This window comes from Cibotium barometz, chromosome 21, assembly GCF_041138505.1.
Source record: "Cibotium barometz isolate CiBa-2024 chromosome 21, ASM4113850v1, whole genome shotgun sequence".
Lineage (NCBI taxonomy): Eukaryota > Viridiplantae > Streptophyta > Polypodiopsida > Cyatheales > Cibotiaceae > Cibotium > Cibotium barometz.
In genome coordinates this window covers 15,023,614-15,040,640 of record NC_141066.1, presented here as the reverse complement: position 1 = coordinate 15,040,640, position 17,027 = coordinate 15,023,614, and positions in this window count along the sequence as shown.

The following is a 17,027-nucleotide window of genomic DNA, read 5'->3' as shown; positions in this document are numbered from 1 at the left end:
ATGCAAGTTTTGTGGATTGTTTTGGAGCTGAATTGTATACTAAATATAATCCCCTGTGTGAGAGCATACTGGACGGGTTTTCTGTGAAGTTTTGTGTAAAAAGTCAAAGCTGGAACTGAGCTCTTGTATACATGCTTGTAATAGTTGTTGTCCTGAAAATACAGTTTTGTAAACTTGAAGAAAAGCTTTGAGGATAGCCCACCTCAGATATGTATCTTGTCCTGGAGTTTGGTCCGGATATCGAAGAACTGTACTTTGAAGATGGTTCTATGTTTGAGGTTGTTTATTATGAGAGTGATGCATAGTACTGGTCAGTCATAGTTCATATCGCAGAGGGGGAGTGGGCTGATTATATGAATGGGTGTTAGATGAAGATGGTTCAGAGGATGTAATGGATGTCCAACTCTATAAAGACAAAGACTTGTATTGAAATAAAGTTTTGTACATATTCTTGGGTCTGGTGTTCTAGGTGTGTTTGTATCAGTGTGTGGAAGTGTGACACTCTATAAAGGCATATATAGCTATACCGCTTCCGTGTCATCACATCGGTCTTCTTTTTCCCCCATGCTGCAATGGAGAGGATGTCGTGGATGTGATAGTACTCCTCAATCCTACATTTGACATCTTCATTGATCACTCCCTTAGCTAACGATACCCTCTTAAGCAACAAGAAAAGGTTGTGCATGATTTGTTTATTGTGAAGGATGTCTCCTAACAAGTGATGAAGTGCATTTGGTGCTAATGCCTACCTTAGCGCACGCATTAACAACTTCAGCAGTGCTAATAGTTTAGGCTACCTCTCGGACATGATATCATTGCGCCACTGCCAAACATATCGTCTTGCCATGGGGATCCTTGATCATTTTAAGCACATGCTTCCTCATTGTGATTGAGTGCAAGAGCTCCTTATAGTCCCCATACTTATCAACACCTATAACATCTTCGAGGAATACCCTACAAAGCAAAAAGAAAGCATTGACATTTCGAACTTGGAAGTGCGCTGATAGTGCATAGACATGACGAGTGGAATGGTTAAGAGCCATACCATGTTGCTTGAACTCTTCGATTTATGAGCATCCCCTCTCATAGCAAGTGTTTCAATACGGTTGAGTGGCCTCTTACGCTCCCTTGCTCCAACAAGGGTGCTCTTCATGTGGTTGATGGTCTGCCTTAGCTTTTCAATACTTGTTGCACCCTCTTGATTTGCATGGGATTTGGGATCCAAGGGTTGTCTGGCGCTTTTTAGTAATGGGTAGCTCCCCTATTAAGATTGCTTCTGCTATGTCCTTGGGCGAGTTTTGGCCTGTGGATTGTGCAATTCCTATTTGGGCAAACACCTTGCCTCTATAGTTTGTACCAAATGTAGTCATTACAAGACTTCTTAACTAATATGACATAGCTAACTGACTGGCCTAAAGTGGCCACGCACAGCTGCTTTTACAATGCTTTCAATGCAAAAAGTGGGAAAGTGGTAGGACGTGGTAAAGTCCTTATGGATTATATAAAAATCATCCATAGGGAGATGGGGAATATAATGGTTTAGGACTGGGCATGGGCCAGTGAAACTACGCGACCCCCCATCTCGCATGGCCCAACTGTCGACCTCCACCACAGCTTCTTGCTTTTCATTTTCATCTTCATCGCCTCTACGTTCCAAATCAATCTTGGACTTCATCTCATCCAAATCTACCCTCCTCAGACTTTTGCCACCCATCTTTCGGCATAGCACATCCATAAGCTGGAGATTTTTTTGGGCAGTCTAAAACTCCTCCTCAATTATATGAGCTTATTTTGCACTCTTTTTTGCCTCTAGCATGATCGCCATTGTGTCATCCATGGAATTTGTCAATGGTAGGAGGATATCCTCAAGGTAGCATGTACCTGAATAATCTCTAGAGAATTCACATTTCACTTTGCGCATGCTAAGGCACTCATCCATGTGAATCCCACACAATTTTTTGATGTCATGCAAAAAGAGAAAGAGGACATAAACTTTCGATTTCTATTTCTGGAATGGGGGTAGAGTCATCTTCCTCTCCAATTGCCCTACCAGCCTAGCACTGACCTTAAAGCGGCGTGGGTTCTCGGCCAACCCCAGTGCACCCGAGTCCGGGAAGTCCTTTTGGACGAGAACTTATTCACTAGGATCGGTAGAGTAGCTACGCTGTCTTGATCACCCTTCTCTTTGGCAATCCCCCCAAGGTGTAATTGGGGGAGCTTAACCTCACCTTCCTCGGTTCTTTCAGAAATGTGAAAGACAAAACATGCCAACCATGAGAGGAAGGGTTGGCCAATATCCCCTTTTGCCGAGCTTGCAGACTTGTTTGTTTTCAAGCTCTATGAAGTGATCTAAGAGTGGCGCCATACATTCAAATCTTTTAAGCCATTTTTTGAAGGGTTTTTTGTGACACACATTATTTTTATGTGTAATTAAAGGACAACATTTGGTGGTTTATAGCAACATTGAGGTATGCAAAATATTTCTTTAAAAGGATGGGTGCAGATCTACTTTCAAATCATGCTTGAGTAGATATGTATCAAAATGTGATTCACTTGGAACATCAAATCGTCCAATCCCAACCAAGCAAGTTTTTTAGATCGAAAGTGCAATTTTTGAGGTGCAAGAGTCAACCATTATAGATGCTAGCCTAGGCTTATTATATCAAAACTATTTTGCATTATGGAGGTGATAAGCCTCTCACACAAATATTGGAAAGAATTGTTTAGAGCCCACCCCAGGATAAAGAAGTATCCCATCCAAGAGGACCCTAAGGTCTCGTGAAGGATATGGTGTACATTATTGGGGTGAAGTTTGATATTGCAATGTGGTAGGGTTTATGAATAGTAGTAGAAATACAAATGCAAAGCCAAATGTTTGTTTTATATTTTCCCCTTAGTTACCACCTTGGTCTATCTCTATAAAGAATGTAGACATTGTAGAATATGGGCACATATGTGTTGAAACCATAGATGATATATGTGTAGGAGAGGAGCTATTTGCAGACTATGAGTTTGATTAAAGACATTCTACTTCATTATACATTCATTACTAATTGAAATCACTACTTTCTTACCAATTGTATAGTTATCACATAACCCCATGAGAAGAATGGCTCCTCAAAGGGACTAGAGCTTTGATGGCACCATTCTCCCCGTGGGGTTATGGAGAATGGCACTCGTGCTATTCTCCCAAGGGGACTAAATGAGAATTCCTCTAGAATGATTTTTTAGTGAAATATGTGCAAGGAAAAAATTAGGGGCAAAATTTAGCCCAAAGGCTAATTTTCAAGGGTCTTCCAAAAGTCCTAGGCTACTTTGAACCCAAAACCATGGTGACTTTTTTTATATGCTAGCCCAAGTTAGCATTTTTGGGTAAATCTTAGAGGAAAAATGCCAAATTTACACTAAAAGTGAGCATATATCCTGAAATTTTTTAAACATTCGCCAAAGTTTCCTATAGACTCTACCTTCTATCAAAGAAAGATTTGCCAACCCATCTCTGCTTTGTTCATAGGATATGCTCTTATTTTGCTCAGGGGGTTCACCATATGTAAGCTTCTATATCACGTGCGTTCAAGGCCTAATTTAAAAACTCCTTATTTGTAAATTTTTTGTAAATAAAACACACCCTTTTTCTATTCAATCTGTAAATATCCTGGAGAGACGGAAAACTCTCACTTGTAGTAGCAAGAGTAGTATGATCCACACTTAGCTCAATCCAATGGGATTTGCATCCCTTTCGGAGCTAGGGATTCAACCCGTACTGGTGCACAAAAGCTTATCCATTTGATGGAGAGAATGCTAGGAATACTACTACTATTGACATGGACTTAACACACACACAAGCTCAATCTTGCTATTGCTCACTCATCTCCACATTCCACTCATCCATGCATCCAAACAAGAAGAAAGCTTAGCTATTGCATACACAAGATCAAAGCATTCTTCATTCTCAAATACTCATTTCCCTAGCATGCACACAAATCTTGAAGCTATCAATAAGAAACATGCACACTAGAGAATTGACATGAGAAGAGAGACAAATATCAACTCATTGCGTTGAATTAACAAAAGAATAGAACTTACAACAATGTAGATGGGGAGAGAGAAGAGCTTGCACCTCTATGGGAAAAGAGGGAGAGCTAGTCTCAAGAGAGCTCAAACATGAGTTTGCCCAATGTGTTCATAAGCTCTCAAATGAGCCACTTTTTATACAAAAACTCTAAAACTCCCAAAAGTTCCCATGTGGGATTATTGTCAAGCCCACTCCCACACTCATCTACAACTTGGAACTCTTTACAAGAGCTCTAAGTATCTTTTTGTTGCATCCTTGCATTGATCTCTTCACTCGTCATGCAACACTCCCCCCTTCCTATTTTGCACACGTCCTCGAGGGCGGTAGAAGCAAGAGCTGCAAAAAACAATGGATACAAGTAAAGCCTTTTATTGAAAAAAAGAAAAAAAAAGAAAAGAAAAAAAAACAGCAATGACAATTTCACACATGAGCATACAAGTGAAAGGCTGATTAGAGTTTTAAAGAGTACTAAAATAGGTGAGTAAATACTAGTCAAAGTGAGACTAGTCAAAGTGAGACTACGTGGTAGATAGTCAAAGTGAGACTAAGTGGTAGATAGTGCTATGCAAAGGTAAGTGTGCTTGTACACCGCCGGTTATGACCACAGTCTCAATGTCCTACAAGTATTTAAGTTATTCCTAAGTGGCAAACCTTCTCCTAATTATGAGCAAAGGTGATTGGACCTCTTTTTGTTTTTTTTTTGTTTTTTTTTTAAACTTTTTGATGTGTGTGTAGAGGATGATAAAGATTAAGGTTCCATCCCAATGAGACCCAAGCAATGGCCAAGAGACCCCCGCCAAGAGAATATAAAGGCCGCTAAGTATCTCAAGGGCGACAGACCCTTTTCTTTCTTTTATGACATAAGGAGTACCCCATGAAGATGAGGGCATCGGTCTCGAGGGCCCATAATGTACCCCAGAGTCCTACCAACATCTATCAAGGCGATAGATTCCTTGAAGGTTTTTTTTTGAAGTTTTTAGATGTCAGTGTTCACCCCATGGAAACCAAGGCATCGGCCCCAAGGTGCTAAGACAACCCCAGGTCCTACCAAGCATTCCACATGGCTGTAGACATGTCATGTCTCGATTCACTTTATATATTTATTTATGGTATATTTTCGTAAATTTTTTTATTAATCCTAACACCTAGCTCATACCTAAGAGGTAGCTACCACTAGGGATAACTAATGTACCTTGAGAGCATAAGAACTTGGTATACTCCATTGGTATATATCCTACACTGTCTTTAAATAGAAATATCTTCTACTAAGTCCTCTAAGAATCTAGAAATCACTCACCACATTTTAACAACTAATCTAAAACTTAAACCAACCAACTGTGTGTGAACATGCAAATCATATATCCAAAAGATAAAAGCACATAAAGAACAAAAGATTATGATTTGAATACACCTGTTGTAGGGCTCGTTGATGTTGTGTGTTTGCATTGATTCATTGCTGATGCTGATTGCTTCTTTTTGCTTCTTGTAGGCATTGCATGTCTTCCCCCTTCCTAATTTGTGTGCACGGTAGGTGGACTATTGGGGCGTGTTTGATGCTCTTGTTTAGCTGAGATCTCTGCAAAATGTTTATTAATAAACAAGAAAAGAAAAGAAAGGAATAAAATTTGTTATTGGTGCCAATCACCGAATATAGCCGAGGGAAAAAACCCAGTGGGAGAAAAGTGCCCTGGCTTGTTGATCTTATTATGGAGTTACTGAGCTTACCCTTGCGCTGGTGGTGGATCCGTGTCCACATCTGCTAGAAAGATGGTATCAATTTCTTCAGGATGCAGGGATAACCCTTCACAAAAACCGGCCTCTGGAGAAGGTGGTAGAGGAAGGAGTGCTTCCTCGCTAAAATATGGCATTGGTTCTATGGGAAGGTTCAGCAGACAATTTCGATTTTGGAACTGCTACTCATATTGATCCAATATTGACATGTTGAGGCTTGGGGAAGGAGGGCTTGCAAGAGCGGTGGTTGCAAGTCATTTAAGCTTGTATCCCTCCATTGTTGTGCTTGAACCTCCTCAGGTAATCTACGTTGATTTGGTCCTCTCTCTGGTATTCTCACATTAAGAAGATTATGGCGTTGGGGTGTAATTCCCACAATTTGTTTCATTAAGCCCGTGCCATATCGTCTAAAGTAAGAGCGGCATATCTAACAAATGTGTGAAGCTTCTCCTAATACAAGTCGTGCACACTCTTGACAATGTGGAAATGGGTGATGCTATTGATAGAATAATGTGACAAAGTGATGCCCACAGCAATTTTCACCTAAGGGAGCATAGAAGTACCTAGAATGAGTTTGAAAAGGAGGAGCACTATAACCCCCGCGATGATCAGGTCGAGTACTATTAGGGTCAATGCATGGTGGACATGTATCTCGCCAAATATCCATTAGGAGTTATCTGGACATAGAACAATTTAATTTAGAAACACTCATATCCATCATTAAAATCCCAATCAAAAACATTGTAGACAAGATTATCTCAAAAAGAACGCAATCCTCTAAAGGCATAAGGAACCATATTATGCAAACACTGATCTACCAAAGAGCTTCAATTGTAGTGTTAATGCCTTATCTTTGGTTTTGGGTATGTCCTTCTTAAGAGGTGGGAATTTTAGCAATTGTCGAGGAATTTGAGCAAGATAAGAGGATTTAGGCATTGAAGTGCTAGAATCTATGCTCAAAGGAGACTCATTTGAAGTTGGACTTGTCTTAGGTACACAAGTTGATGGTGGAATTGTGTAACAAGGAGTAATTGGGACAACTGGTGTTTCAATACATGTTTTAGGAAGATCAACACAAGTAGATTTGTAGGTGTTATCGCAGCCACCTATCCTATCTTGAAGAGGTTGTGTTGATTTCTTTTGCACCCACTGATATGGAAAACCAAGGGTGGCTTTTGGAATCTTTCTGATACACTCTTTTACCCCTAGCAAACCATGGCATTTGGGAAGCCAAAGTGCTGTTGCACCCTCATAATAGCCTTGTGCTTTAAGAACATGCTTGGGGACCCAACGAGTAACAATCTGAGGTTTAGGCTTGGAAAAGATGTGCTTTTTAGGAGGCTTAGCAACTAGGCTTGGAAAAGATGTGCTTTTTAGGAGGCTTAGCAACTAGGCTAGATGGTACCAGTTTGTACGCATCTTTGGGTAGCCAAATTGATAATTCCTTCTTGCCTGGCCTTCTTTGAGCAGTGACTAAAGTAGTTGGAACATGCCAGCCATGGCCCTCACTTGAGTACTCATCAATTATCCACATCATTTGTGTTGGAGCTTCAAGAGCAGATTTTGAAAGTGGGTTGTGTAGGGTAGAAACACCACCCTTTTGACATGATAAAGCTCGTGGAGTAGCAGATCCCAAGATGCAATCAGAATCAATTTGCAACTTGTATTGTCTATTCTTCCAATCTAATGAACAATTGGTAGCACTTAACCATGATCAACCGAGAACAACCTCTACCACTGCCTTGGACTTACTTGCCACATAAAAGGGCACTGACATCTGGTGATCCTGAATGGACATCATAATGACACATTTTCCCTCTTAGAGTTATCTTCACCTGAGAAGCTTCGTAAGTCAATAGGAATGTGCACAAGTGTTGGTTGTCCCAAGGCTATCCATGTGTCAAACGAGAGAACATTATAATCTGCACCAGAGTCAATTAAGGCAGAGACAAAGTAGGTAGTCTCATGAAGATGAAGGCACACTTGAATATTGAAAGGATCGACGTATGGTTCATCAGTAGCCAACTGTAAGGCCAACATAGAAGCTTTGCGACACTCCTTAGCTTTTGCAACTCTAGCTTTAGCCTCTTCTTGAGCCTGACGTTTAAGTAGGTCAAGTGCTTCTTTCCGTGTTTGTGCAGCATGCATCTGTTGAAGCATGGCTTCAGTTAATGGTTCATTGTATTTCTTGAGACGACTTCCATTAATGAAGTTAGGCATTTGCTCACCTTCTAGTGTCTCTAAACGCACTGCACCACTTACAGTAAGCTCATTAATCACAAACGGTCCTAGACTACGTTTCTTGAGCTTTCACTTATGCTTCTTAAGTGTGTACAAGAGCACAAGGTCTCCTTTTTTGAATCGGCCAGTTGTTACATTTCTATCATACCATTGCTTCTGTCTCCTCTTCTCGGCATACATCCCCATTACCGCCAATAAGCGGGTCTCATCAAGCTTTTCCAATTCATCAATGCGTTGTGAAATCTCATGACCAGTCCAATCCAATTGTTTAGCAACTCGTAGAGTAGGTACAAGAAATTCAATGGGAAGAATTGCATCTAGCCCAAACGCAAGCTCAAATGGGGTTGTGCCCACAGATGTTTTATAGGCTGTCCTATATGCCCAAAGAACTGAGTGCAACTTTTGCTCCCAATCAATCCTATGTCCCTCAACAATCTTTGTGAGTGCTGTGCAGAGAATCTTGTTAGTACTCTCAGCTTGTCCATTGGTCTGGGGATGATAGGGTGCCAAACGCTTGTGAATTACCATAAATTCTTGAAGCAAAAACTCTATGACCTCATTCACAAAGTGCACACCTTGATCACTAACGATTTCAATAGGTAAGCCATAGCGTGTAAACATGTACTCATACAAGAACTTGGCTGTGGTTCTGGCATCATTTTTGACTGTAGCCTTTGCCTCTACCCATTTGGTCAAATAGTCAGTTGCGACTATAATATATTATGCATGCGTGTGACGAGCTGGAGGTTTAATGGGACCGACAAAATCAATACCCCATTTTGCAAAAGCACGTGTGCTTAACATAGGCCCCGCAATGGCATGTTGTCCTTTGTGATGGGAGGTTTGGTCCTTTGACAATCTTCACAATGTTTCACATATTCTTCGGCATCCATTTGTAAGGTTGGCCACCAAAGCCCAGACCACCTAATCAACTTAGCTGTGGTATTGCCCGAAAAGTGTCCACCCTCAACACCTGCATGTGCATGAGTCAAGATTTTCAAGTAGTCAGCTTCACATACACACATGCGTAAGTTGCCATCCTTCCCCCTCTTATAGAGTTGGCTCTCTATCAGCATATAGTTTGCCGCTTCAACTTTAATAGCACGCTTTCGATGTTTAGGAATTTTTTGATCAGTCTGACCATGCTGAAGATAGTCCACAATATACTTACTCCAACTTGGTGTAGTTGAAATTTGGAATAATGTGACATTATGAATTGGCTGTTGAATTTGACATGAAGCACAGTTACGAACAAATTTTTCAGCATCCGCATGCATGGTAGGCCACCATTGCCCATCCTGAGATATACGTCGCACACAAGTAGTAGCTGATGCATGGATTCCACCGATACCCGCATGTGTCCATTCCAAGATCTCCTCATATTGATCAGGGTTAGGTATAAGTCGCAACACTCCATCATTACCCTGACGATATAATCTCCCTGAGATTAACTTGAATGGTCGCCATAGGTCCACATTAGGACCCACTAGTTGTATCTGCCCACTTGTCAAAATTTCTAAGATGGGTTCAGACCATTTAGGAGCTGTCTCTACAAGGAAAAGTGTTGAATCTAACATATCATCATCCACACCCACAGGAGCTTCGCTAGAGGTGATTCGAGACAAATGATCTGCCCTAAGATGAGTTGTTCCTTTTCGAACTGCCACTTCAAAATCAAACTCAAGAAGGATGATAAACCACCTCACAATCCTTCTAGTTGCACAAGGCTTATTCACCAAATATAGCAATGCTTGATGGTCCACAAAAAATATGAATTTGTTTGCCAAAAGGTAATTGTGAAACTTTTTCACTCCATTTATCATGGACAGACCTTCTCTTTCTGTTGTGGTATAATTCTTCTCAGCATTGTTCAACTGTACACTAGCATATGAGATTGGGAAATCCTTATTATGTTCTCCCGATTGAGCCAAAATACATCCAATTGCAAAGTTTGAAGCATCAATATGGACATGAAAGATTTGGTTCCAATTTGGTGCCCGTAAGATGGGTGCAGTCACTAATGCTTGCTTCAACTTTTCAAAGGATTCCTCACACTCATCAGTCCAATTAAACTTTACAAGAAGGGCATATAATGGTCTGGCTAGGACAGCGTACATGTAGATGAATCGACGATAATAGCCACAATGTCCCATGAATGTTTGTACCCCTTTAGGGTTGATAGGCCGAGGTAATGAGACAATGACATCAATTTTATCCATATCTGTTGAAATCCCATTGCGAGAAACAATATGGCCCAAGATTTTCCCTTGTCTTACCATGAATTTGCACTTGTCAGGATTCAAGCATATACGATAAAGTTGACACTTTTAAAACACAAGTCTGAGGTGTTCTATATGATCATCACACTCTTGTGAGTGAACACATAAATCATCCATGAAGATCTCAAGAAATTGCCTAAGGTACTCCTTGAATACATGACTCATTAACCCGCTGAAAGGTTGCTGGTTGTTAGACCAAATGGCATAACACGATAGGCAAAGATGCCATCTTCAGTAGCAAAGGCTGTCTTATGTTGATCCTTTGGATCAATTGACACTTGATTGTAACCGGAGAATCCATCCAAGAAACTATATGCCTTTTTCCCTGCAACTCGTTCCAAAACATGATCCGTGATTGGAAGTGGGTAATGATCACGCACAATAGCTGCATTTACCTTTTTGAGGTTTACACATACTCGAAGTTTTCCATTTTTCTTGGGCACCCCTACAATAGGGGAGACCCATTCAGTGTGTTCAATCTCATAGATAAATTCCACCTCTAAGAGCTTGTCTATTTCTTCCTTTATCTTCCGTGCAAAATTCTCATTGTAAGTATAAGGACGTTGCTTGGAGGGCTTTGCATCCTCTCGTAATGGAATTGTATGCTGACATATGCTTGGATCAACTCCTTTGAGGTCTTTATAACTCCAAGCAAAAACATCGCGATACTCCTTTATTGTTTGAATTAATAACTTCTCCTCATCTAAGGACAAGTCTGTGGCAATCCACACATAGCGAGGCTCTTTGCCTGGCTTAGCAATATCAATCTTTTTTGCATCTTCTGGACCATCATATGAAACCCCTGGCATGCTTGGCTTTTGTCGCATGGGTTGTTGAAGAACAATCTTCCGATCTTGAAGAGTGTACTGTGTGAAGTTGGGGGGAACATTGAGACCTTGTTCTTGTCCACTTGAGTCTTCACTCATTGAAGACCATGCAGTTTTGAGCTCTCCTTTGCCATCTTGCATCGGATTTTTTTGTTCAACCGTTATCTTTGCACTTCTGACACTCTCTTTTGAATCGGTTTTAGACTTGAGTTTTGGTTTTTGTTTCTTTGTTTTTTTACGATTTTTGCTAACAGTTTTTAGCTTTTCTCCTGCTTGGAATCCATCTGATCGTTTTACTTGGTCTTTGATACTATCTTGTGCTTGGACATAGTATAGATATCCGTTCTTTCTTGAGAAGTGAGGTGGTGGTTGAGAGTGTTCACTCTTAGACTCCTCCTTTTCTTTTTGTAGTCTCTCACGTCGTTCCCTCTCATCTTGTTTACGGATTCTCTTATGGCTCTTATAGTATTTACGTTTAGGTCGGCTTCGAGGGATCTCTACTTGAACCTCCCTTCCTCTCAAGAGTAGGCGTGCTTTTCCTAACTCTTCCTCAGGGATTATCACATTATTATCAAAATCAGAGTCCCATTCATCTTCCTTATCAGCATCATTAGCAGATTCGAGTGTTAAATCCTCCACTGAGACTTCCTCTACCTGCAGAGCTGCTGTGGATGCATCCCTATAGTACAAATCATCTAGAAGGTCACGTGGTTGTACCATTCGTATAGGAATAATGTCATATCCATCTGAGTCACAAAATCGAATTGGCTTAGGTAAAGCACATGTCGATAATGTTGCAAGGACATGACTCCATTCTAGTGGATCAATTAAATGCTCAAGGAAGGGTTGTGGAATGTATGCCTCATCTGATACACTTCGATTACCCTTAAGTCTCTCAGTGTTAAAATCCCTACATGAGGCTCCACACATCCACAGATCTTCTCGCCCGTCTGACAATGTAACTCTTGAGCCCTCAAATGAAGCAGAATCAAACTCATCTATTGGAGACCTTGTTACATCACGATATGAGTGATTCCTTAGGTTGACTCTTGTGATGACAGAATCATGTCGGAGGTATAAATAATTGTATCCCCAATCTTGAATCATTTGAAATTGTCGCATGAATGGTCTACCCAATATCACTTCATAGTTTGGATGTTTTCCAAAATCCACTACTGCAAAGGTGTGCTCATATTCAATCCCACATGTGGTGACCAATATGTTCTCAAGCAGCCCGAGGGGATGTTCTAAGATTCCATTTGCTAGCTGCAAGCGCATCCTAGTACTCCTAATAGCTGGTTTGCCCCACTTTTCCCAAATGGACCTTGTCACAATGCCCACCCCTGCACCACTATCAAGTATTGCAGTTGAAGCTACTTTTCGCACTTCTAATGGGAGGGTAGCAATTCCTTGATCGTTCTCACAAAATTTTCCTACTTTGTTGATAGGAACTGGCAAAACATGCTTTGTCTCAGGGTGTATAGTACACTCATGGTGACTCTTTTGTAGCAATACCTGCTCTGACAAAGATGTGGCAATATCATTCCACAACTCATGTCGAAGCTTCATCAAATCAATCAAAGGTAAGGTACAGGCCACTGGTGCTGACAAAATAGCTTGCACAATACCCATATCCATCTCCTTTGTCAACCTTTTATGCATGGAGGGTATCCTCAAGGTTTGAGAACAGTTCTCATATTCTCCCAAATATGATGGTAAGGTTTTCATTGTATGCTTACTTCTAGGAGAAACAATTGTTTGAACTTCCTCCTGGATGCTTAGGCGTCTAGAATTGTTTTCTGTGCCCCTGGTAAAATCCACCTCAGAGAATGGAGGTGAACTAATAGAGGACATGTTCTCATTAACTTTCTCGTGAACTGCTGCCCACATCTCATTTGCCATGTCCTCATTAGCATCAATAACTTCATCATTGCATGGGAAGACAAGGCTAGATGGTGGCAGAATACCTTCTTTCAATGGGGTGTCAATTGGTGCAGACCTCTCGCTATGAGCTTGTGAGATGAGCTCACTTCTCATTTCCCGACTTGATGACACTTCTGGTATGGTTTCTAATGTTGGCTCAAGAGAGGTTGGGCCCCGAGGAATAGGTGGTGGTGGTCCCTCAAGTATTGACTGAGCTTCCCTAATGAGTTGCTGATGTACAGCTAGATTGATCTTCTCCTCACGAGGGTTTGGGTATTCTTGAAGCTTCTTGGGTAGCTCAGATAAAGCTGCAATGCGACTTCTATGAGCATCAATGATGGCATCTAGAGTCTCATTCACCTTATCCACAAAAACAAAACCCCCAGAACTATCCTCAGTCGTACTAGTCTCATCTTGTTTAGCACTAGGCCCAGGTTGAGGTTGATGCTCCTCATACACTTCTTGGGATGTAAAAGTTTGATCCCTCATGTTTTGTTTAGAGGCTTCTTGAGAACTAGTGGATGTACTTTTAGTTCGCTTGTTACGGTTCTTTTTCCTCCTAGTGGTTTTTTTTCTATTGGACTGTAGGGTCTTGTCCACTAGATTTGCCTTTGCATCCCTAGTTCGAGGTGTCTCATCAGTCTATATTTCGACATTTCGTGTCTGTGATCTAGTCATGACTCTAAGTGGCACGACATCCTCATTCTCAGATGAAGGTGGTGATGGAACTTCCCCTACAAGGTTGAGTGAGACCTTTGGTTGAGAGGTGCCTTCCTCATGTGGTTTCAGCAGACAATCCTTTGGGAAGTGTTCTACACAACACCCTAGACAATATCTTTCAATTGGTGGAAACTATGGTACTGATGTATTGGATCGAGCTGTTTGCCTTGAGCGATGTGGACAATCACGAGACCAATGGGGTTCTCCACACTCATAACAGGGGCCCATTAGTTTGGCTTCTACTTTCCTTTGCTGCCATTGACCTAAGGGGCCTGGAGTCCTAGGTTGGTAGCCGCCTAGCAACATCAAAGAGTTGTGTTCCCCTGGTTGAGTCTCTAGTGCCTGGCTTTGATATGCGGGACTTTCAAAGGGATTTTCCTTGGATGAATATGATGCATATTCCTCCTCCACATAGCCTGGGTTTACCAATTCTCTACACATATTTGAATTGTCGTAGTCAACCCTCACAGGAGCAGTCCCAGGAGTAGGAGGTTGAGCACCAAGAACAGGTCATGCTTGCTCTTGTGCCATCGGTGGCTTACATTCAAAATTAGTATATTGTTGTTGCATTTGTGGAGCCACTCCACCCCTTTGATGCTCACGCTCCTGTCTCATTCTTGCAATGCGAGTACATTCCTGTGTGGTATGGGTAAAGTTCCAAGCACAGGCCTGGCACCACTTCTTTGTGGGTTGGTTTGTGACTAGAGGAGAAAAGGTATTACATTCTTCAGTTTTATGGTTACCGCCACATGCTCTACAAAGATGAGGACCTGTAGGTAGTACACTCCTCATTCGCTGCTGCTGTTGTTGTGGCTGCATGGGTGGGCGATAGGTTTGTCCCAATCTCCTTAGTACTAGGTTAGCTATCTGGTCTGGATTTACTAGTGCGCTAAACCCTGAACTTTGGTCATCACCCCACTGATCTCTAGGTTTCACCTCAGGGCCAGTACCATCTTGGAATTTGAAGTTATCGGTGAAATCCATAGCATCATGGCAACATTCATTGAAATTTGTATGCTTCTTTGCATAGAGATGTGTATGCAGTGTTGAATTTTTGAGTCCTTTTTTAAGAAGAGAGAAATTAATCGACTTTGGGCGGGCTTCTCATCTTCTGGGCAACGATTAATGTACTGCTTCATTCTATTTACACAGTCTCTAACACTCTCAATCTCGCCTTGCTTGAAAGAGTAGATGTTTGCTACTGTGTCATGTTGAATCCCCATCAAAGAAAAAGCAGCAATGAATCTCTCTTCCAAAACTCGTATAAAGAAGATTTGTCTGAAGCCTCTAGTGCCTGAAACCAAGCAAGGGCCTTTCCCTCAAGAGTGAGCCCAAATCCTTCAATTTGAGTATGCTTGTCAGCTCGAACTGCTTGCCTAAATGCTGCTACATGGTCATATGGATCTCCCGACCCTTCATACTTCTTTACCAGTTTCTGAAGAGTTGATGGCCTTACTTGTCTTGAATACTCATCATAGGGCCTACGGCCTCTCACTCTCAGTGGGAATTGTTCCTCTCTTTGGTAAGATGGTCCACATGCATCCCAAATTGGTGTGGGCCCCCTATTACCAACCTCACCAAACCCCTCCAAAGATCTTGTCACCCGCATTTCAGGAGGTGCATTTATGGGAGGCCGAGTTGGCTCCCCTACCCTCCGATTGTCATAGTAAGAGAAATGTTGTTGTGGTGTGACCTGTGGTCGCACTTTTGGTGTAGGACAATATCTTGGTGCTAGAGTTGGGCTACTAGCAGTGGTCCACTTTGATGTTGAGGGTGCCTCTCTAGTGAACTCTCGTAGGGGAGGAGCCACAGTTTCTCCAAGAAAGGCTGTCTCTCCTGGTTTAGCTGTATTTGTTGAGAACACTTCCATGAATAATGGTTGTCCTTTCCACGTGAGCTCCCGAATCTCCTTCCAATCTAAGGTTCGGTATTCATTGGCCCATTTATCAACGATTCCGTTCATGTGTCCTGCAAGCTCCTCAACTACCACTACAAATGCTAGAGGAAGATCTAGCTCAGGCAATCTAGTTGTGGCATAATATCCCTCTAAAGAGTCCTTATAGACCTCTTGAAGTGGGTCATCCTGTAAGACCTTTGTCACTGGAATTTGTCGTACAAACTCCCATTGGTTCTCAGCCCCCTGATCCATTTTGCTCTTGCCTTTCCTATCCCTTTCCAAATTTAGATCTACAAGAAGTAAATCATCTATGGATGGCTTTGAGGACTGGGCATTGGAGGGTCCAGGCATGTCCGGCTCAATGAGCTAGTCATCTCTAGACTCCCTTGCTCTGGAAAGCTTTGATAAGTCTAAGAACTCGTTTTTAGAGAGCTCCCCTAATTTGTCTACATTCTCTGGATGGTAGGTGACTTCGTAGCGAACACCATCTCCACCCATGTACATGTTACCCTGGTCATTGACTAGAGGTGCTCTATCAAGTTCTGAGAAAATGTCTGCGATCTTAACAAGATACCATTGTTGTGGATCCCTAAAGATCGCAGCTCCTTGAGCATTCGTGTAGACATATTGGAGTCTCACATTGAGTGTTAACCCCATAGTGTCGGCTTCAAATGGATTAAAAGATCTTGTGGGTGTTCTATTTGGGGCTAAGGGATGACTATTTGACGGCCCTAGATTGTCCATGGATAATGAGCTAGTTGTTCTGGAGGAAAGGGTATCGGATTGGGATTCAGAAAGGGTTTTAGCAATATCTGCCAAATTTCCTACCAATTGGGTCTCGCTTTCCTGCGTAGGTACTCTAGAAGGTGCCCTAGGCCCTATGGCAGAGTCTATAAGACGTCCCGATCGCAAGTGCATAAGGTCAAATTTTTTTGGTTTTTTATGTGTTTTTTTAATGTTTTTCTTTTTTTGTTTTGTTTTGTTTTTGTTTTTGTTTTTGTTATATATATATATATATATATATATATATATATATATATGTATATATATATATATATTTTTTTACCCTACCTAACCACTAAATGCAACTAAAATGAGTATGTGTGTAACTATCTATCCTTTTTTTTATTTTTTTTAATGATTTTTTTTTACTCTTCTTTTTTTTTCTTTTTTTCCTAATTACATAAAAATATGAATTACGCTCAAAAAATACTAATTATGCACAAAATTACAAAAATTTAAAACAATGCAAATTACTCTAATTATGCAAAATTTTACAGAAATTTAAAAAATGAAAAATTACTGAATACGCAAAGAATTTGGATTCCTAAAAA